Source organism: Bos indicus, chromosome 28, assembly GCF_029378745.1.
Source record: "Bos indicus isolate NIAB-ARS_2022 breed Sahiwal x Tharparkar chromosome 28, NIAB-ARS_B.indTharparkar_mat_pri_1.0, whole genome shotgun sequence".
In the NCBI taxonomy this organism is placed as follows: domain Eukaryota; kingdom Metazoa; phylum Chordata; class Mammalia; order Artiodactyla; family Bovidae; genus Bos; species Bos indicus.
In genome coordinates, this window is record NC_091787.1 from 31,186,114 (window position 1) to 31,207,475 (window position 21,362).

A 21,362-nucleotide genomic window follows, 5' to 3' on the forward strand; every position below is an offset into this window, starting at 1 on the left:
TTCTCTTCCCTTATAGGTTATTAAAAACATTTATTATAGTTTCTGATGCTATATAGTAGGTCCTTGTTGTTTATTTTATAAATGGTAATGTGTATATGTTAATCCCAAATTCCTAATTTGTCCCTATCCCCTCCTCACTTTCCGCTTTGGTGACTGTAAATTTGTTTTCTATGTCTGTGGGTCTATTTTTGTTTTGTAAATAAGTTTATTTGTATCATTTAAAAAAAATTAGATTCCACATATGAGTGTGTCATACAATATTTGTCTTCCTCTGTCTGACTTACTTCAATTAGTATCATAATCTCAAGGTTCATCCATGTTGCTGCGAGTGGCATTATTTTGTTCTTTTTAATGGCTGAATAATATTCCATTGTTTATATGTACCACCTCTTCTTTATCCATTCCTCTGTCAAGGGACATTTAGGTTGCGTCTATATCTTGGTTATTGTATATAATGATGCAGTGAACACTGGGGTACATGTATCTTTTTGAATTATAATTTTCTCCTTACTATCATCGTGTATTATTTGGGGGTTTTAAAAATAATTTTTTAAAAGTCGAGAAAACAATGCAATTTTGTTAAGAAGAATGAAGCAGATCAGTGTTACTGAAAAAGTAAGAAGGGAAGAGAAAATCTGGGTAAATGTAGATCAGATGTCTAAAAGTGGTTATCTTGGGGAGCTAAGATTATAGAAGACTTTTACTTTTAAGTTAATCCTTTCTGTAACATTTTTATAATAGATATTTCTTTAAAAATTTTAGTAGTTGTGGCTCTCAGGCTTAGTTGCCCCCACAGTATGTGGGCATCTTCCTGGACTAGGGATCGAACCCATGTCCTCTGCATTGGCAGGCAGATTCCCAACCACTGAACCACTAGGGAAATACCGGTATTTATATATATTTTAAGTTATTATAATAATAATAATTTAAAAAGCAACATTTTAAGTCAACCTGAGGGATTGTCAAATTGACTACCTTTTATGAAAATTAAGAAACCTAATCAAGACTTATCAGAATGAATAGCTACCCTACTTCTGTTGGGCAGTGAGCCAGAAGAGAATCTGTAAGAAAGATAAGAATTTTTCTCAAGGAAACAGTGGCTGTCTGTTCTGGCACGCAAGATGAATGACCCCGACTCTGACCTCTCAGAGCACTGATGCTTACCTGGGTTGGAGCTTATGGCAAAATCCAGAGGCTGGTGTGGTTCTGAAAAAAAATCACATTTAAAAATTGTTGTTGTTTCATGGTAAAATAACATATTTGAACTATTACTTAATTTTTAACAGTTCTGGCTATTTCCTTCTCTTTGTCTCTCCCTGACCCCCTCTCTTTTCAAGGTAGCTTGTTCTATACTGGGTGCCTCAGGGAAGAGATGGGGCAGCAGAAAGAGAGAGAAAAAAAAAAAGGCTCATCCTTGCTTTTGACTTTCAAAGACTTAGGGACAAAGACCCAGGGAAAGGAAAAATGATGATCAGAGAGACTATCTTACTCTCAAGAGTAGAAAATGGGGAAATGGGAGGATTAGAGGGGAGGATGCTGGGAGGATCAAGGCCGATGCTGGTGGTGCAGAGACAGCCTCCAGGGAGCTCAGAGCTTCCACTCAGAGAAGATGAATCAACATCCTGGTCCACAGCCTCTGTCTAAGGGCTGGGAGGGGCATCAGGAAAGTCCTGGAGTCCTGCAGGGCTTCAGGAGAGGGTAGCTCCCTCTTCTCTCTCTAGGCAACTGCTTTAGTCTTTTCTCTCACTGCCAAACATCTTTTTTTTGTTCCTCTGTCTGGTTGGCTGAATATGGCTGCTTCCAGGTTTCATGCCTTGATTTAACACCCAGAGCCAGACTGACTTCTCTCTTGCTTCTCTCCCTTGCTCCCGGAGCCATCTGTGATTGGCCTAGCTTGGATCAGGTGCCCAACAGGCGTCCCCAGGTGCCCCTGGACTATTCTGCTGTGTTTGGGGGCTGAGGTCTCTGTTGCAGTCACATTTGGTGTCAGCTTTCCCTTCATCCCAGAGACATTACTTTGCCAACAAAGGTCCCTCTAGTCAAGGCTATGGTTTTTCCAGTGGTCATGTATGGATGCGAGAGTTGGACTGTGAAGAAGGCTGAGCGCCAAAGAATTGATGCTTTTGAACTGTGGTGTTGGAGAAGACTCTTGAGAGTCCCTTGGACTGCAAGGAGATCCAACCAGTCCATTCTGAAGGAGATCAGCCCTGGGATTTCTTTGGAAGGAATGATGCTAAAGCTGAAACTCCAGTACTTTGGCCACCTCATGAGAAGAGTTGACTCATTGGAAAAGACTCTGATGCTGGGAGGGATTGGGGGCAGGAGGAGAAGGGGACGACAGAGGATGAGATGGCTGGATGGCATCACTGACTCGATGGACATGAGTCTGAGTGAACTCCAGGAGTTGGTGATGGACAGAGGCCTGGCGTGCTGCGATTCATGGGGTCGCAGAGAGTCGGACACGACTGAGCGACTGAACTGACTGAACTTCCCTTCATCCCAGTCCTGTCTTCCTAGTTTCCCTACAGGTGGCACTTCCCCATAAACCTGCTGTGTGCAGCTCTCCCTCATCTCAGCATCTGTCTCCAATCTAAGATACTCGCCTTGCAGACTTTGTCCCTATAGGATGTCTGGGGTCAACACTAAGGTCTGTGGTCACTTACCTGTCTGGAAATTGCTTCCTTAGAAAGCAAAGGGGCTCCAAACACCATTCCACATCAGCAGACAGTGGGAGATTGAGGGAAGAGCACTGGGATGAGAGAATTTGGGAGCCCTGGGTTCTGCCACTGGTGAACTGTGTGACTTGGCTAGTCAGTCACTCCTCTGACTCACAAGTTTCTCAAATGCAAAACAAGGATAGGAATTTCCCACCTCACAGGGTTAATTCAGAGTTCATTGAGAGGATCTAAGTAACTGGGTCTCTAACAGGGCTTGGCACAAAGTAGAAATATTATACATATGTGAAAAGGTTGGCTTTCAGAGCTTCCTGCCCATCTCCATACCTTCCTCCCTCTGTCCCCACGCCCATCCTACTCTTTCATACCAGGACAGGTGTGGCCATCAGCAGAAGGACCACATGACCCTCACCAGGAACCTCTAGCTTCATGACCTGTCATCACTTTCTTTGGCACTCTGCAGAGACTTTGCATACACTGTATGCATGTTAAGTTATTTTAAAAAGACAAGCCCTAGTGTGTCATATTCTCTGCTCAAAAGGCTTCCCATCCCACTTAGGATCTAGCACGCTGGCCCCATCATCATTCTGACCCTTTTCTGCTCTTCATCCTCTCTTACTTTCTCCAGCCATGTTTGTCTCCTAGCTATGTGTCAAACACACTAGGCACATTCCCACCCCAGGGCCTTTGCACATACCACACTCCCTCTCTCTGGAATGCTCTTCCCCCTGGCTCAGTCTCTCACACCTTCAGGTTCTTACATAAAGTCAGTGAGACCTTTCCTGACACCCCCATCCCCATTTAAAATAGCAAAACTCCCTTCATATTGCCTCTCCCCTCTCCACTTTAGCACTTGTTACCATCTGATGTGCCTTGTATTTTATTTATTCATTGCTTATCTTTATTAGAGTGTAGACTCCATGAGGACGGGGCGTTTTGCCCGTTTCATTCTCTACTATAGCCCATGACGGTATCTGGCATTCTATGAGTGCTCAGTATAATTCTGTTGAATGAATGAATGAATGTGTTTACAGGCACTTGAAACTGAAAAGCACAAACGTACTGGTGAAAGCAATGGTACCTCAATGTCAGCCCATGGGAAATGAGGGACAGAAGACCCAAGCTTAGCTAGAATCTCTAAGGTTTTTTGCCAGGCCAAAGCAGGACCCAGGCTCTCCCCTGCTGCACCATCTAGAGAGTGTTGAGGGCAGGAGCCACCTGTCTATTAGCTGAGTGTCCACCTTAGTCCCTAGCAGGTAGCAGATACTCCGTGAATGTTTGCTGGTTATGCTAATGCATCAAGGTGCTGGGAGCCAAGGGGCAGTAGCTGTGCCTTTGGTCACAGGGGAAAAGATGCTGATCATCCGCCTCTTATCTCAGCCCTCGGCATTGGCCAGTGTTTCCCAAAGTGTGTTCTGTAGAACCCCAGTGCTAATACGTGTTATGGATGCTAATAGGTGTTAAGTGGGAAAAGGGTTTTGTGGTCAAACAAACTTGAGAAATGCTGGATTAAATAAAGTAAAACTTGTTTCCTGACTTCTGGACTCTTAAGAGTCTTTAATATGTCAATATAAATTTATAAGTCCAAGAGGGGGCTTATATTTTGAAAACGTTTCCATACTTATCTGACCACAAAGCACGTTTTTCAAAGAGAGTGGGGTTCCACTGAGTTTTCTTTGGGAAACACTGACCTGGCTCACACCTATCAGACACAAAAGAGATTTGGAAGGAAATCTAGTGCATCACTCCCTCTTCACAGGGAAGGCAAGAGAGGCGAAGACCAGAGAGGTATAAAGGGATGGATTGCAGGAAACACAGCAAGTTGGGTCCTGAGCTAAAATTCAACCCTGGTCTCCAGGACACTTGCTGCCTTTGGTCTTAACTGCTGTGGTTCTGAACTCTGGCTTGTCAGGCCCACTTTGTCACTTGCACTCTCAGAGTCACAGAGACCTGGAACAGGAAGGCCCTCAGAGACATGGAAGTTCCACTCCCAACCTCACTTCCTGTTTGTGACCCCAGCTTCCCGGCCATGACCCACCTCTGGGCTTGCAACCTGTACCTGGCTATCCAGTGCTCCTCACCAACACCCCCCCTCTGCCCATCCCTGGTGTGGGTGTTCCTGCCCACAAACCCTGGTTTTCAAAGTGTGGTCCCAGGGCCAGCAACGTCAGCAGCACCTGAGAACTTGCTAGAAATGCAAATTCTTTGACTTAACTTAGGACTTACTGGATAAGAAACTCAGGAGGCAGAGGCCAGCAATCTGTGTTTTAAAAAGCCCCCAGATGGTGCTTCTTTTTAGTTTTATTGGATTATAGTTGACTTACAATTTTGTGTGAGTTCAGGTGTACAGCTAATTGATTCAGTTATACATACACATATTCATTCTTTTTCGGCTTCTTTCTCCATATAGGTTATCGAAGAATATTGAGTAGAGTTCCCTGTGCTGTACAGCAGGTCCTTGTTAGTTACCTGTTATATACATGTGTGTGTATATATAATATATATAAAACATGCACACTACACACATATGTATACTCTATGTATGTAGTGTGTATGTTGATCCCAAGCTCCTAGTTTATCTTTCCCCCCAGCCCATGTTCCCTCTTTGGTAAACATAAGTTTGTTTTCATTATGTATATTTATAAAACAGAACTTATTTTCTGCTTTGTAAATAAGTTCATTTGTATCATTTTCCAAAATTAGATCCATGGATGAGTGATGTCCTGTGATATCTGTCTTTCTCTCGCCTGAGTTCACTTTATGATAATCTCTAGGGCCATCCATGTTGTTGCAAATGGCATCATTCCGTGCTTTTTCGTGGCTGAGTAGTACTCCGTTGTGGGCATGCACCACACCTTCTTTATCCGCTCTTCTGTTGATGGACGTTTGGGTTGTGTCCACTCTTGGCTACTGTAAACAGTGCTGCCATGAACTTAGGGGCGCACATGTCTTTTTGAATTATGGTTTTCTCTGGATATATGCCCAGGATTGGGATTGTTGGATCACGTGGGAGTTCTATTTTTAGTTTTTGTTTTCCAGGCACCTTCGTACTATTCTGTACAGCGGTTGAACCCATCTGCCCCTAGATGCTTTGACTCACACTAAGGTTTACCGACCGCTGCTCTCAGCTGACTGACTCCGTTCAAGCAGCTGAGGGAAAGGCCTTTTCTTAACCTCCAGGCCCCCTAGTAAGCAGAGCAGGCACCTTCTCTTTTCTCGGTAAGAGTCATGGAAAACCCCGGACACAAAAGCCTTTTAGAGATTCTTACAGCTCAGTGGGTTCCAGCCACTTGAACTTGGTGCCACCTAAGCCCTGAAGTTAATTTCTACTCAGCCCCATTTTATTAGTTGGTCTAATTGATAGATACAATTTTATAAAACAGCCCTGGGTTGGGGGTGGTTCAGGGTTGAATTACCCACTCCAGTGTTCTTGCCTGGAGAATCCCAGGGATGGGGTAGCCTGGTGGCTGCCATCTATGTGGTAGCACAGAGTCGGACATGACTGAAGCGACTTAGCCGCAGCAGCAGCAGCAGCAGGCTTGAGTTGCATCTGTCAACACAGTCAGCACCACCTCTGAAAGAAATCATGGTGGGAGGAAGGCTGTGCAAAGCCCACTTTGAGGGATCTGGACATGTCTGAGGCTTACCTCAGTCCACTCAAGCCGAGGTGGGACCCTTTCAGTGCCTCAGGAGAAGCGCTTCAGCTGGGTTTAATAGCTCGATTCTGGGACATTTTCCTCTCAAATCCATCTGCTTCCTGTATTTCCCTCCAGGCTGTTGTGGGCCTGACTCAGTGGTGACTTCAGGTGAACAGTTCTCAGGAATGCCGTTGTGTGCAATGCAAAGTCTATGTGGCCAGAGGTGGTGGTCCTCGGACCTCTACTCTCTTCCCTCAGAGACAGGAGAAGCCCTCTTCCTGCTCTTCACCCACTCCTGGTTCTTCCGGTGAACAGGAAGCCCTTCAGAAGGGCCCACTGGAAGGTTGGCTGGAAGAAGTGGGGAGGTGCTATCTGCTGGCTTCTGAGAGATGCAGCCGTGAAAGTCTCCATGTTGTATCTCCTGTCATGGAGAGGGTATTGGTCACCCACTCACTCACTCACCCGCTCACCCACTCACTCATTCACTCACTGACTCACTCACTCAGCCCGGGCGGCAGTGCCAGCTGCTGTGGCAGCCCTCCATCCATCCTTGTCATTCAGGGGCCTCTGAAAGTACGCCTGTCAATATAATGCACGGCCTGTTGAGGGGAAGTGACATTTTGAATAGTGGACACTTTTCCAGGAGCATTCATCCTGGGTCAGCCTCATGATAAATAAACACGTGTGGCGTCTGGAGTCAGCAGGCAGGATACAATGCCCGAGACGCCAGCACAGATGCACATACCATAAGGCTGCGTTGACGGGATAGAGGTGGGATGTGAGAGCAGGGGGAGAGGGAAGGCTCTGGGAGCAGACTTGGGAAAGAATTTATCTCCCTTCTTCCTCCGGGGAAAACAGAAAGCAAAGGGAGCTTCAATTTCCCTTTATCCCTGAACCACCAGAGGGGGCTTCCCATCACCCCCTTTGCTCCTCACCTGTCCCCACCCCCCGGCAAAAAGAACCCCAGTCCCTATCTTAATTACCCCTAACAGTGTCCTAAACAAAGTATTTATAAGGCTTACTGCATTTGTCTTCCCGTTCCTATTAATAAAGTCTGGGAATGGAGGGAAGAAATATGGGTGGGTGACAGGGTTTTTAATGGTGCCTCACCTTAAATGCATTTTAAAATATGTAAATCAATAAAAAAATTATTTGTAATAGCAGCCTAAGAGTGCTGGTTAGCCTGGCGCAGAGTGAAATGCATGCTACAAGCCCTATTACCATACATCCTGGGAGCTGTAGTTAGGATTAATCTGTCAAAGGGGATGGTTTAGTGTTGATGAATATGACATGTGACCATTAACGATGTTGATTTTATCTCCCGAGATTAGCATGATTTACTTCGGATGGATAATAATGTCATTTGCTTGATGCAGTAGATCTGTTTACGAGCTGATTAAATTGTAAGGCCTTGCCTCATTTCATGCTATTTGGTTTACAGCTTCATTACCACAATCACAAAAGCTGGGGAAATGTCCCACATTCCATGTCACAATAAATCACTGCTTCCCGTGGCTGGGATGGATTTTAGCAGTTCTGCCCAGCACGGACCATTCTTGGCTTCCCACTAATCTGTGATCCAGAATACATTAGGGGGATCTTCAGGAACACTGGGATGAGAGGGGGCAGGAATCCTCTTGGATCTTTTAATTGAGATTAAAGAAGTCCTTGAGTAATTAGCTGTAACAAATTAGCTTATCATTTAGACAGTGAAGTCACTGTTTTTGTTGCAGGGGCGATTACCGTAAATACACAGAAAAGTGACGCTCAATGAATCGGAGGGATGCTCCTAAGCAAATTTCATTTTCACCCTGTTATCCTTTGCTCTGGGAGAGGGGTGGCCTGGATGCAAGGTGTGTGTGGGGGGTCTGTGCGTTAGATTCTCAACCCTGCCATGCTTCTTCAGAGTGGACAGGGTGGGCCTGTGCACCACACACCCACAGCAGAGCCCTGGCCACCTCAGCACTTTGGGGTGGGGTGTGCTGAAGCAGAGGGAAGAGTGGAGGGCATCTGGGTCGGAAGAGAATCACAGACCTGTTCACACCAGCTCTGCATCCAGAGTGGCCTGGTAGCGGGATTCTCTACTCTGTGCATGTAGGAGAAGGAGGGGGCACGCGAAATGGAAAAGACACCCTTCAAGAAGCTGGGGAGGCAGAAAACAGGCTGGGATGACTGTATTTCTCATAACACCTGAGAGTTTTTGAGTTCTTAGTAAATGCCAGGTCCTATTCTCACCACAGAGACCACTCTGTGGGGTTGGGATTATTATTCTCATCCCATGTTACAGATGAAGAACTGAGCCTCTGTGGGAGGTTAAACAATGTGCCTAAGGTCACAGAGCTGGTCAGAGCAGAGGCGGAATTTGAACCCCGGGCCCTGGAGCTTGGCACACTGCCTGTAGGCCGATGTCGTCTTTTGTTCAGAATGAGGCCATTGGGGCAAGGGCGGAGACTTTTTAGGACTTTTGCTTCTTACTCCTGAATTGAAGCCTGTGACCTTGAATGGGTCCTGTCTGCAATTAATTAGGATCAACAGTAATCAGGAGTGCTGAGATCAGGTCTTAAATAGGAACTTTAGTCAGATTTTGTGATGAGCGGTCACAAAAGATGTAAAACTATACTTTCTGAAGGTCAGGTCTTTGGGAATAAAAGCAATCATTTCAACGGGCACAGGTAGCTTCTCTCTGCTTTTTGGCTGAGTACCTCCCTAGGATGCTATGGGCCGAAGGGAAAGATTGTGAACCCCTGAAAGTTCTGCAGAAGAGGTGGTCCTATTCCAAAGCTCCATGCAGATTCACTTCTGAACTTGAGATGTGGTCCTCAGATGCCTGCATCCCTTAACCAGAGCTCATCACTGTCCCCTTACAGTAAATGACACATGGCCCTCCAGTCTTCATTCTCCTTTTGTCCTGTCCTAGAACCCTAATGTATAATTGATTTTAACAAAATGCATTTCCAAGCCTCTTTTGCAGCTAGATGAGCCATAGGACTAATACGGCTGCCATTTATTAAGCATTTATTCTGAGCCAAACCCTGTACTAAGTGTTGGTTGAGACAAAGATACATAAGGTTCAAACATAGTCCTCAGACAACCTGGCTGCCACCTGTCTGTCATTTGTTGATTTGGCAACCTGCCAAGTGTTTAATTGATCTATCAGTCAATCAGCATTTCAGCTACTTGATCAATGGCTGGACCTTTGGTCTGTTAGGAATTAGTCCTAGTATTGAACCCTCCAGGTGCATAGAGAACAGACTCTGGCCACAGATGTGGGATGTGTAGAATTTGATGCAAGGCACAAGGATAAATGCCCAAGAAATCAACATGCTCTTATCTTCAGTTCAGTTCACTTCAGTCACTCAGTCGTGTCTGACTCTGCGACCCCATGAACTGCAGCATGCCAGGCCTCCCTGTCCATCACCAACACCCGGAGTTCACCCTGACTCACGTCCATCGAGTCAGTGATGCCATCCAGCCATCTCATCCTCTGTCGTCCCCTTCGTCTCCTGCCCACAATCCCTCCCAGCATCAGAGTCTTTTCCAATGAGTCAACTCTTCACATCAGGTGGCCAAAGTACTGGAGTTTCAGCTTTAGCATCATTCCTTCTGAAGAAAACCCAGGGCTGATCTCCTTTAGGATGGACTGGTTGGATCTCCTTGCAGTCCAAGGGACTCTCAAGAGTCTTCTCCAACACCACAGTTCAAAAGCATCAATTCTTCAGCGCTCAGCTTTCTTCACAGTCCAATTCTCACATCCATACATGACCACAGGAAAAACCATAGCCTTGACTAGATGGGCCTTTGTTGGCAAAGTAATGTCTCTGCTTTTGAATATGCTATCTAGGTTGGTCATAACTTTCCTTCCAAGGAGGAAGCGTCTTTTAATTTCATGGCTGCAGTCACCATCTGCAGTGATTTTGCAGCCTACCAAAATAAAGTCTGACACTGTTTCCACTGTTTCCCCATCTATTTGCCATGAAGTGATGGGATCAGATGCCATGATCTTCGTTTTCTGAATGTTGAGCTTTAAGCCAACTTTTTCACTCTTATCTTACACATATGCAAAAATTAACTAAAGACTTAAATGTAAGACTTTTATGTTGCCATGAAACTCCTAAAGCAAAACGTAAGGACACACACATAGGCACAGTAACTATGTGAGCTGATGAATGGGTTAACTAACTGGATTGTGGTGAGCATTTCACAAGGTGCCCCAATAATGCTCTGGCTGTGAAACTGTGCTCACCTCCTTCCCAAGCCCCACCCAGCCACGGCTGCCTAGTTGGGGATCCTGGCTCTGGAGTCAAGTCCCCCTGAGGTCTCTCATCCCCCCAGAACGTGGGGCTTCTAACCACCTTCTTATCCCTGATCCCCCGGGTCTAACTCTTGGCCACAGAGGTTTTCCCTGTGACCCTCATCCGTCTGTCTCTCCAAGTTCAACATTTGTTCCTTATGCAGATATTCTAAGGGGAAGTGAATACATTAAAGGGAACACAGCGACTTTCCCATCCCTTGTGTTTGAAGACCTTCTGCTCCCCTACCATTTCTCTGCCACCGACTGTCTTCTTGGCCCTCTGGGGATGGAGAGAAAAAGGGTGCAGCCTGGAAGTGTCCTTTGTAGGGAGGACAGTGGGACCCAGCCTAAAGGGGCCAGAGAGGCGGCCATGCTGGGGCTCCCGAGGCTGGTCAAAGCAGCAGGCTGGGGGCTAGATAGACAGACATGTCATGGCAGGAGAAGGGTCAAGCAGAAGACAAATAGAGAAGTGTGAGGATGGGCAAGGTCAACCCAGGGTTATTCCTTTTCTGTGAGGTTTGGGGTAGTCTCCTAGGGTGGGAAAAGAGAGTCTGACATGTATCAGTTATCTATTGTTACAAGCAAAAGACTCCAAAATGTAGTGGCTTAAAACAATAACATTTATTCGGTTCATCGGCAGCTTGAGTGGAGCTTTGTGGGGAGGACTTGTCTCTGCTCCAGTCGGGATCACCTGAGGTGGCCTGAAGGCTGGGGGCTGGAATCGCCTGAGTCTTATCACTCCATGCTGGTGGTTGACGCTCCTGTGGGCTGAGACCTCAGCTGGGCTGTTGCCGCAACACCTACATGTAGTCTGTCCATGTGGACGTTTGGTTGAGCATCCCTAGAGGAAGTGGTGTCACCTGTCCTGACAGCCCCAGTCACGTGGTATCACTTCTGCTCCCATCACAGGCCTGCCCAGGTTCAAGGGGAGGAAACTCGAGCCCCACCGCTTGAAGGAGGAGTGACAACTTCATAGCATAAGAAAAATGCATGGGGCGGCATGTGTGGCCACCGTCTTTGGAAAATACTGTTGGCAAAAGATGTGGAAGCATCCTAAGCGCTCATCAGCAGATGAATGGATGAATAAGATGGTACATACACACAATGAAACATCACTCAGTCCCCGAAAGAGCGGAAGTCTGCCATTTGCTGCAATGTGGATGGACTTAGGGAGTATGTTGCTTAGTGGAACGCATCAAAGACAAATACTCTGTGCTACTAGTTGTATGTGAAGTCTTAAAAAAAATAAAATGAATGTACAGGACAAAACAGAAACAGACTCACAGATACAGAGAATAAACTAGTGGTTATCATGAGAAACGCTGGGCTGGAAGAAACACAAGCTGGAATCAAGGTTGCCGGGAGAACTATCAATCACCTCAGATATGCAGATGACACCACCCTTATGGCAGAAAGTGAAGAGGAACTCAAAAGCCTCTTGATGAAAGTGAAAGTGGAGAGTGAAAAAGTTGGCTTAAAGCTCAACATTCAGAAAATGAAGATCATGGCATCTGGTCCCACCACTTCATGGGAAATAGATGGGGAAACAGTGGAAACAGTGTCAGACTTTATTTTTGGGGGCTCCAAAATCACTGCAGATGGTGACTGCAGCCATGAAATTAAAAGACGCTTCCTCCTTGGAAGGAAAGTTATGACCAACCTAGATAGCATATTCAAAAGCAGAGACATTACTTTGCCAACAAAGGTCCGTCTAGTCAAGGCTATGGTTTTTCCTGTGGTCATGTATGGATGTGAGAGTTGGACTGTGAAGAAAGCTGAGCGCTGAAGAATTGATGCTTTTGAACTGTGGTGTTGGAGAAGACTCTTGAGAGTCCCTTGGACTGCAAGGAGATCCAACCAGTCCATTCTGAAGGAGATCAGCCCTGGGATTTCTTTGGAAGGAATGATGCTAAAGCTGAAACTCCAGTACTTTGGCCACCTGATGTGAAGAGTTGACTCATTGGAAAAGACTCTGATGCTGGGAGGGATTGGGGGCAGGAGGAGAAGGGGACGACAGAGGATGAGATGGCTGGATGGCATCACTGACTCGATGGACGTGAGTCTGGGTGAACTCCGGGTGTTGGTGATGGACAGGGAGGCCTGGCGTGCTGTGATTCATGGGGTCGCGCAAAGAGTCGGACATGACTGAGCGACTGAACTGAACTGAACTGAACCCCTGAGGAGAGGGGAGTTCGGAGGGGTGAGATAAAGGTATGGGATTAAGAGACACAAATTACTATGGATAAAATAAATAAGCAACAAGGGTATGTTATAGAGCACAGGGAAATATAGACATTATTTTGTAATAGCTTTAAATGGAGTATAGTCTATAAAACTGTGAATCAAAATGTAGTACACCTGAAACTAATATAATATTAAACATCAACTACACTTCAATTAAAAAAAATTTTTAAAGGAAAAATAAAAGCAACTATTGGGTTGGCCAAAATATGTGTTTGGGGTTTTTGTAACATTTTATGGAAAGCCCCAAATGAATTTTTGGCTAACCCAATGCTATTGGCAACAGGACTGTTCCTCACAGGACTTCCTCAAGAGTCTCAGGCTCCATGCTTAGTCCAATTTTCTTCTTCTTGCCTTGCACCTCAGATTTCAGTTCTCTCTTCTGCTAACTACTCAAAAACTTACATTTCCACCCCCTGCAGGCATGAGAAACTTCACCTACACAAGTCTACACTGTGTATTCTCTGCTAAAGCCTGCTGCCCCTTGGAATTTTTTCCAGGTACCCAGACGTGGTGACTCCTGGTGAGCCCTCTGACCCCAGGTCTGTTCTCCTCTTCTTCCTTGCACATGGTCACAGGGCAGAAATAACATTGCACAGCCTCCCTTTGCAGCTGGCCAGGTGACTATGAGCAACGTCTTCCTCACTTGTTCAGAAGGACACTGCTTGCCCCAGACTTCCCCGCTCTCCCCTTCCCCTGAGTCGGAATAGCACCCATATCTAATCACACCAGTGAGCACAGCATCCTGAGGGGATGAAGGAACACCAAGATGGAAGGCACTTGGGCCCCTGAATGACATCACGGAGCAAAGCAGCTTCATAAGCATAGATGACGGAGGCCCGAGAGAAACATCCATCTGATTTAAGTCACTGTATTTGGGGGAGGGGCTTTCTCTCTTCTTTTTTTTTTTACAGCGGTGCAGCCCAATACCATAGGCTAAGACCTCAGGATCACATGTGCCCTTCCTCTCTCCTTTCCAACCCCTGCCCTTCACTGAGCCCAGTCCATCCTGCCTCCTTGCCATGCCCTGGGATGGTCCTGGCTTCGCGTGTCCTGCAGCCGCCCCCCAGCTCTCATCTCTCACCTTCTTCTGTCTGAACCACCTGATGTCTTAGTCTCCGTATCTCCAGTCTCATTGTTCTATCCCATAACAGTACGCCTCTGCACAAAGACCTCTGATGTCTCCCCATTGCTTACTGAAGCACAGGACACCATCTGTTCCCACCACGTTCCCACCCACTCCCCTTGCCACCACCACATCCCTGCCAACACCCTTATGGGCAGTCCTGCCTCCATGCCTTTGATCTCACTCATCCGTTCTCCTGATTCCCAAGATCCCCCATTTTCCACCCATTGAACGCCTAGTCATTGTCCAAACCCAGATCAAGTGCTGCCTTCTCCGTGAAGATTTCTGCATCCTCCTGTAGAACTGAACCCCATGCCTCCAGTGAGATAGCCCTTGTCACAGCTCACCTTAAGGCAACAATATCTTCTGTGAATCACTAGACTGGACGGGAAGTTATCTGAGGGCAGACCTGGTGTATCCTAGTCATCTTCCCACTGCTTCCACGCCTGAGAGAAGGCCGTGTGTGCAGCGGGGACTCCCGATGTGCTTGCCAGTGAATACTCGCTTTCTATGTCTGGTGGACCACACCTTGGACTGGGCAGTGGTTTTGCTACAGGTGACCAAGGTTGCCTTCCCTCTGCCCTTGGGGATGTCCCCAGGGAACCCCAAGGGAGGCCAGAGGGGCTGCCCTTCCCACATTTCCCTGGGGGCTGGGGAAGGAAGCAGAACCTGTCAGTTGAAGTACACAGGTTTTAAGCCATGGGCTTTGGAGTGAGACAGCTTTGGCCTTGAATTTTCATTCACCACTTGTTGGCTGTGTGACTTCAGGCATGTTAACTAACCTTTCTGAATCTCAGTTTTCCAACAGGGGATTAATATAGCACTATCTCCTAGGGATCTTGTAGGGATTAAAAAAAAGATAATATAAAGAAATATAAAGCTCTTGGCATGAGGAAAATGCTCACTAAATGATAATAATCATAATAATCCATTTCTTTCCTGTGGCCCGAGACTCTGCTTGGTGAGAGGGCACCAGGGAAGGCTCCACCCTATGCCTGGCCCACTGGAATCCTTGCTGTTGGATGGGGTTTCTCTATGGACCAAAGTTAGAGAGAGTGCATTGTCACAGCTGTCTTGGGTAGTTTGCTGGGTGCTCCCAGAAGGTAGAGGAGGGAGCAGAGCTGGTTTCTAGTGAGGCTGGAGGGAGGGTCCAGCTGCCTGTGGCTCACCCCAAAGGGAAAGGGTTAAACCAGAGCTGGCTGGTGGTAGTCACTAAGGGTCCAGTGGCAGGGAAGGCCACTGAAGCTTCTGGGCAGCCAAGCACTGCCCCCCACCTGCCATATCAGGTGGGCTGCCAGATGCTGTAAAGGATCTGGACTCCAGCTGACCAGGCCCAGGTTCTAGGACAGGGGAGGGCAACTGGAAGATAGTCTGCCTACTCTGGGGTCAAAGAGGAGGCTGCATTCTCCCTAACTACCCCCTGCACTAAGCCTGGGGGAAGCAGACCCCATCCAAATCGTCCTCACTGGGAGGAGGATCCTTGCTTCCCATGCACTGGGGTCTGAGTGGTTGGATGTACAGGTTGCAGCAGTTGGAGTGGGACTAGAATGTGTGGGTCCAGTGATGTGCTAATAAATGCTTAATAATCAGCTCTCTCTGGAAAAAAAAAAAGTCTTCACTTACAGTGTTTGCGAATTGCTATGGTGTAAATATTCCCACCATGGCCAATTTCAAGCTATCAACATACCACCACAGAACGGGGATTTGGGAAGAGATGTGCACAGCTGGCTCTTGTGAGCCCGTATGAGCCGATTCCGGCATGCTGCTGGGTGGGGCCTGATACCTGCATCAGGGTCAGGCGAGTTTGTGTGGCTTCAGCGTACAGGGAAGTAAAGGCCACCCCACAGTGGGGATCGGCATGAAACTAACGGCCCTGGAGTCTAACAGCCTAGAACACAGTCTCAGCTCTGCTGCTGCCTGGCTGTGCGGTCTTGGGCAAGTCACTTTAACCTCTCTGTGCCTCCGTTTCCTCACCATAAAGTGCGGCCAATGATGGTGCCCACTTCATAGAATTATTGTGAAGGTTGCAAAGGTTAACACTGGCCTGTGGTAGGTTGACGTAAGTTGTTAATCACCACAGAGTATTTAGAATATAGCCTTGTTGAGAAAAATTTAGAAAGGAAGGCCCAGAGTCCCTCAGGGTGTTTCCCAAGGGCATGTTTCTTTTTTTTTTTATATTTAAATCTTGGATTTCCTTTAAGATCAAGGATTGAAAATCTGCAGGTCCATGAGCCCCCTGAAATTATTTTTCCAATGTTGAGTATGTGTACTTATTTCTATAGAGAGGGGCCATTGCTTTTATCGAATTTTCAAAAAAGGTTGTGGTTTCTGCATCCTTCCCTCAACCCACAAAGGGCTTAAGAACGAGTGATGTGGAGGGTATAGAATTCCCATACCAAAGGAATCACCCTTGGAGAATGCTGGGGAGAGGTGTTTATGAAGCATGGGAAAGAAAAATGGCAGACAGAGAGAGACACGCAAAGTCAGCCCAGAACCCTGAAATGTCTCCCTTTTTGAGACCTAAGGCCGAGGAAGCTTCCAGCAGCAGGGCAACCAATCTGCTCACATGCACAGATACCTGTTCCTGCTTTTTCCTTACCCTTTCCAGCCCTAGGAGTCTCCTCTTGCCTTCCCTACTCCGCCCCCCTCTCCTGACTCCCCAGGACCCTGTCCCAAGGGCCACCGCTGTCTGGGTGTATGGAGGCAGGATTAGAACTCACTTGGGTGTCACTATGATTCAGCAATAACGTTTGCTTGTTTGTGTCTTGTTTCTTTTACCTTTCTGTAGTTACACTATAATTAGTTAAGGTAAAGTTAGTGCAAAGTTGCGTGAGCACTGGACTGCCTCTGCTCTGAGTTGGAGACTGTATTTTTGCAAATAACGTGGAAGGAGGTGGGGGGTAAGTTTACAATGCTACTCCCTTTCATCCTGTGGGATTTTTGTTTTCCTTGATGTTTTTTTTTTTTTTTTTTTTTTAACAAATATGATCCCTCCTTCTTGGCTTGGTATTGTGTGTGGGGTGAAGGACCAAAATGATCAGGTCTCTAACCGAAGATCTTTATAGGAATAAAAATTACTTTTTTGACAAATCCCACTCTAAATCATTGCAGTATACAACTCCAAACACCTAGAGGGAACAAGAATGACAACTTCTGAGAGCTTATAAGTACCACCCCTGCCCACTTTATCAATAAGGATCTGTGGTTTAAAGAAGCAAGTCATCAAATAGTGACCCCTGGAAGGCCACCACCAAGAAAGCTGTCTCCTGATTCCAGTGCTAGGTTACCCCATCTGTGGATTGCAGGGGAGTCTAATGTCCTGTCCCTGTTCCCACCCTTTTCGCTCCCTTGAGTATCAGAACCCTGACTTTATTTGAGGCAGCAGCGTGCCCAGGTAAACATTACATTCCCCAGCATCCTTTGCAGCTAAGCATGGCCACGTGACTAGGTTCTTCCTAATGGGGTATAAGCTGAGGGGTTGTCTGTGGATTCCAGAAAGACCCATTAAAAAGGGGTGGACCCTTTTTACCTCTTCTCACTCCTCCTTCCAGCTGACTGTAATAAGGTGATAATGGCTGAGCTCCAGCAACCATCCTGAACTCAGAGACCACGTGAGGATGAAGTTTTCCTGATTGAGCTGGCATTGAGGAAGGCAGAGGATCCTGGGTCCCTGATGACTGAGGGCCATTCTTAGTTTGGACCACCCACCTCCAGACTCGGAGAAGAGAGTATTTATCTCCTTCAAGCCACTCTTTAAGGGTCTTCACTATTGTCAGCAAATGCAGTTTCTAATTGACATGTGGAAGCTTGCCGGGCCTCATTTTGTGCCACGGGCAAAGACAGCAGAAGTTTCCCTCTAGCCCACTGCTGCTGCTTCTCCTCCTCTCTTTGGAAGAGTCATCCTGCCCAAGTGAGCCCAGTTCTTTTGCATCTTTCCTCCATTCTGTCTTTTTGTTTTCCTCTGTCTCCCTCTGTCTCTTCTTTCCCTCCCTTTCCTTCCTTCCCTCTAACATTTATTGAGCATCTACTAGGCTCCAGGTACCAAGCCAGCTGGCGCGACTAGAAACCAGAAGAGGAGACAGTCCCTCCTCTCCAGTGCCTCAGAGTTCAGGCTGGGAGCAAAATGTAAAGAAAGTATGATGGGATGGGCAGGTGCTACAGGAGCAAAGAGAGCAAAGGGCACTGAATCCAGTGGAGGGACCTGGGGGACTTCCCAGAGGAGGTGACACTGCCTGAGATTTGAAATAGGAGTGTTGAGTTACTGGCAATTAGAAAAAGAAGGCCGAGGACAAAGATTCCAGGCCCAGGAACTAGCCCAGTGCAGCACAGTGGTTAAGGACCCAGTGCTGGAGCACAGACATGTGACGTCTCTCTAATCCTCAATTTCCTCTCCTGTAAAAGGAGGATAGTAGTAGTAATAGGGCTAGATGAGTGCCTGGAAGTAGACATGCAATGCATGCTGCTTATTAAATTATTGTTGTTGGTAAATGTGCATAGACAAGTATCAGTTTCGGAGACTAGTTTCACAGAGACCATAAGTGACTTGTCCATGGTCATACAACCACGAAGAGGCACCAGTCAAACCCAAGTGTCCTCATCCCTAGTCTGGTGGCCTTTATTCGTCCACCCTCTGCCATTGCATTAAGTGCTGAGGGAGAGATCAGTGTGTGGTCAGGGGGAAACACGGAGGGCTTCCTGGAAGAGATGGGTCTTGAGAAAGTTTGGAAGGATGGGGAGGGAGAAAGGCATTCCAGGGAAGTAGTGTATGATGAGCACCATCATCAAAGGGGTTTGGGGGCTAGCTGGCTGGCAGAGGGTCTAGACTGTGAAGACTGGTGAGATACAGGTAGAACAGGCAAAGAGAGGCCAGGTCAGAAGATGAACCATGGCCAGATGACCAGATAGTAGAGTGAGAATTCGAACCAGTGAACCACAAGGAGCCACAGTTAATTCTTGAACGAGGGGGCTGATCATAATGAAACTATACTTTGGGAAGAGAAGAAGGAAAGAAATCTATCTTTACTAAAAGCCAGTACGGGCCAGACAGAAGATTGGGAATTTTCATATTAATTATTTCATTTAAGCCTCACAACAACCCTATAAAGTTGGCATCAGTTGGTAGCTCAGACAGTAAAGAATCTGCCTGCAATGCAGGAAACCCAGATTCGATCCCTGGGTTGGGAAGATCCCCTGGAGAAGGAAATGGCAAGCCACTCCAGTATCCTTGCCTAGAAAATCCCATGCACAGAGACAAGCCTGCCAGGCTGCAGTCCATGGCGTTGCAGAGTCAGACATGACTGAGCAACTAATACTTTCATCCCCACTTTACAGAGGAGACAAGTGAGGCTCAAATAAATTGAGTCATAGAGTTTGAGCCAGGGGTGGGTGGAGCGAAAAGTTCAATTTTAGACCAGCCTGACCCCAAATTTGTGCTCTTCACACTGTACCATGTGGCTTTAAGCTGTTCCCACTCTCTGGACGCCCTTTGCACTGTGAGTATCCCACAGTGCTGCTGCTTCACCAGGGGCTCAGCAGTCTTTCTGCAGCCCAGACAACCCCTGGGTGAGCCCTGGGTTCACATTGAGGAGAGAGATATCAGTAGCCCCAGGACTTTGGGGGATGCCCCAGCACAGGGTAGGTGAAGTGCTAGGGCCCTGGGTCTGATAGAAATGGTCATTAACTGAATTGAAGCCTCAGCTGAGAGGGGGATGAGCCCTAGCTTGGGAGCCTGGCAGGAAGTGACAAACACCTGAGAATGTGAAATGATAAGATGTCTGTATTCACTTCCAATTAATGGTGTGGGACAGGCAAATAGGAGAAGTAGAGAGGAGATGAGATTGGTCATGAGCTGATACCTGTTGAGGCTGGGTGATGGGTTTGTGGGGCTCTAGTATACCATTCCTTTTACCTTTGTGGATGGTCCAAAGCCTCCATAGTAAAAAGTAAAATAAGGGTCTGCCCTGGCAGTCCAGCAGTTAAGACTACATGCTTCCACTGCAGGGGGCATAGGTTTGATTCCTGGTCAGAGAACTAATATCCCACGTGCCGGGTGGCCAAAAAGTTCAGGGGAAAAAAAGAAAAATAACAACAACAAAATGCTAAGAACTTAAAAAGAAAAACAATTCTGTCTACCACACTCTCTCCCAGGTGAATCAGAGTCTCTGCCTCCCAGGCATTGTTATACTTTAAAATCGCCTCAGGTGACAGCAGTCAAGGTGAGAACCTCTGCCTAGACTCCATCACTCACTAGCTGGTATCCTTTGCCTGCTGAGCCTCTGTTTCCTCGTCTGTAAAATGGGGGTAAACCTTCTGTCAACCTCATGGAATTGCTGTGAAGTTTAAATGGGATAATACAGGATAGTATGGGCTGGACATAAGCGTGAGCAGGTCAGTCTGCATTTTAGTCACTCTGAGCATCACCAGGCCTCTAGGCATGGGAGGTGAGGAGCCCTAAGCCAATACGTGCAGAGGAAGCTGGCCATCAGGTAGCCCCACAGGGACAGGCCTTGCCTTCTGGGCAATTTTTATACCTTTTCCAAAGCACAAGGGCTTTTTTTTTTTTTTTTTTTAATTTGCCTTTCCTCACTGCTTAAAGACCACCCAGCACAAAGACATCAGGGCCACTCAGTGCCACTGCCAGAGGTACAGATGGGTGCAGGGGTTGAATGGAGAGAAAGACTTGGGCTTTCTCTGCTGGCCTTGCCATTGGCTTCCAGGATTTAGCCTTAGTTTCTCCATCTGTGTCAGGGGTGAATAAAGAGATGGGAAGCCCTTGGCGAGGGGTTAGGTCATAGGAAATAATCAGAGAATGGAAGTGAATGGATGCATGAATGGGTGAGATTCACTTCACTATGACAAAGTGACCTGTCAGAGCCTTGATGCTGGCGATGGGAGCTCCCCGGCTTGGAGAGGGGCCCTGGACACCTGGGCAACTCCTCTGGGGTAGAGAAAGAGCACGGGGAACACAAAAGCAGAAGCTAGAGCATGTGGAGAAGCGCAGAGGACATGGTTCGTAGCGGGAGAGGAGCGAGGAACTAGCAGGAGGGAGCTACCAGACACCGCTCGGAAAACCGTGCTAACGTGGAGGCGCGGGGTCTCTGTCTGACACCCAGCCTGTGTCCCGCGCGCTGGCCAGGGTTCCGTGTCTCTCGCCCGCTCCGCCGGGCTCCGCAGCGCCGCCTGGCGGACACACTGCGCTCCGCTCTGGCTTTGGCGGTAGCCGCCGGGCGCATCCCGCCGCAGTTCAGCAGACAGGGGGAGAGAGCCAGGGGCGCGCAGTGAGGATGGGGCGTCTTTTTCCTGAGGGGGTCGCGCCTGGATTGGACCTGCAGTACATACTGGCACCCTCTGCTTACTAACCCTGTGCCTGGGATGACTCAGCTCCGTCGCAC

At 47.4% G+C, this 21,362-nt stretch overlaps 1 pseudogene; it reads right to left on the bottom strand.

Moving 5' to 3' along the window:
* Positions 1 to 21,203, bottom strand: part of LOC109553741 (phosphatidylinositol N-acetylglucosaminyltransferase subunit C-like) — a 69,677-nt pseudogene extending 48,474 nt beyond the window's left edge.
* Between the last annotated feature and the right edge of the window lie 159 nt (positions 21,204 to 21,362).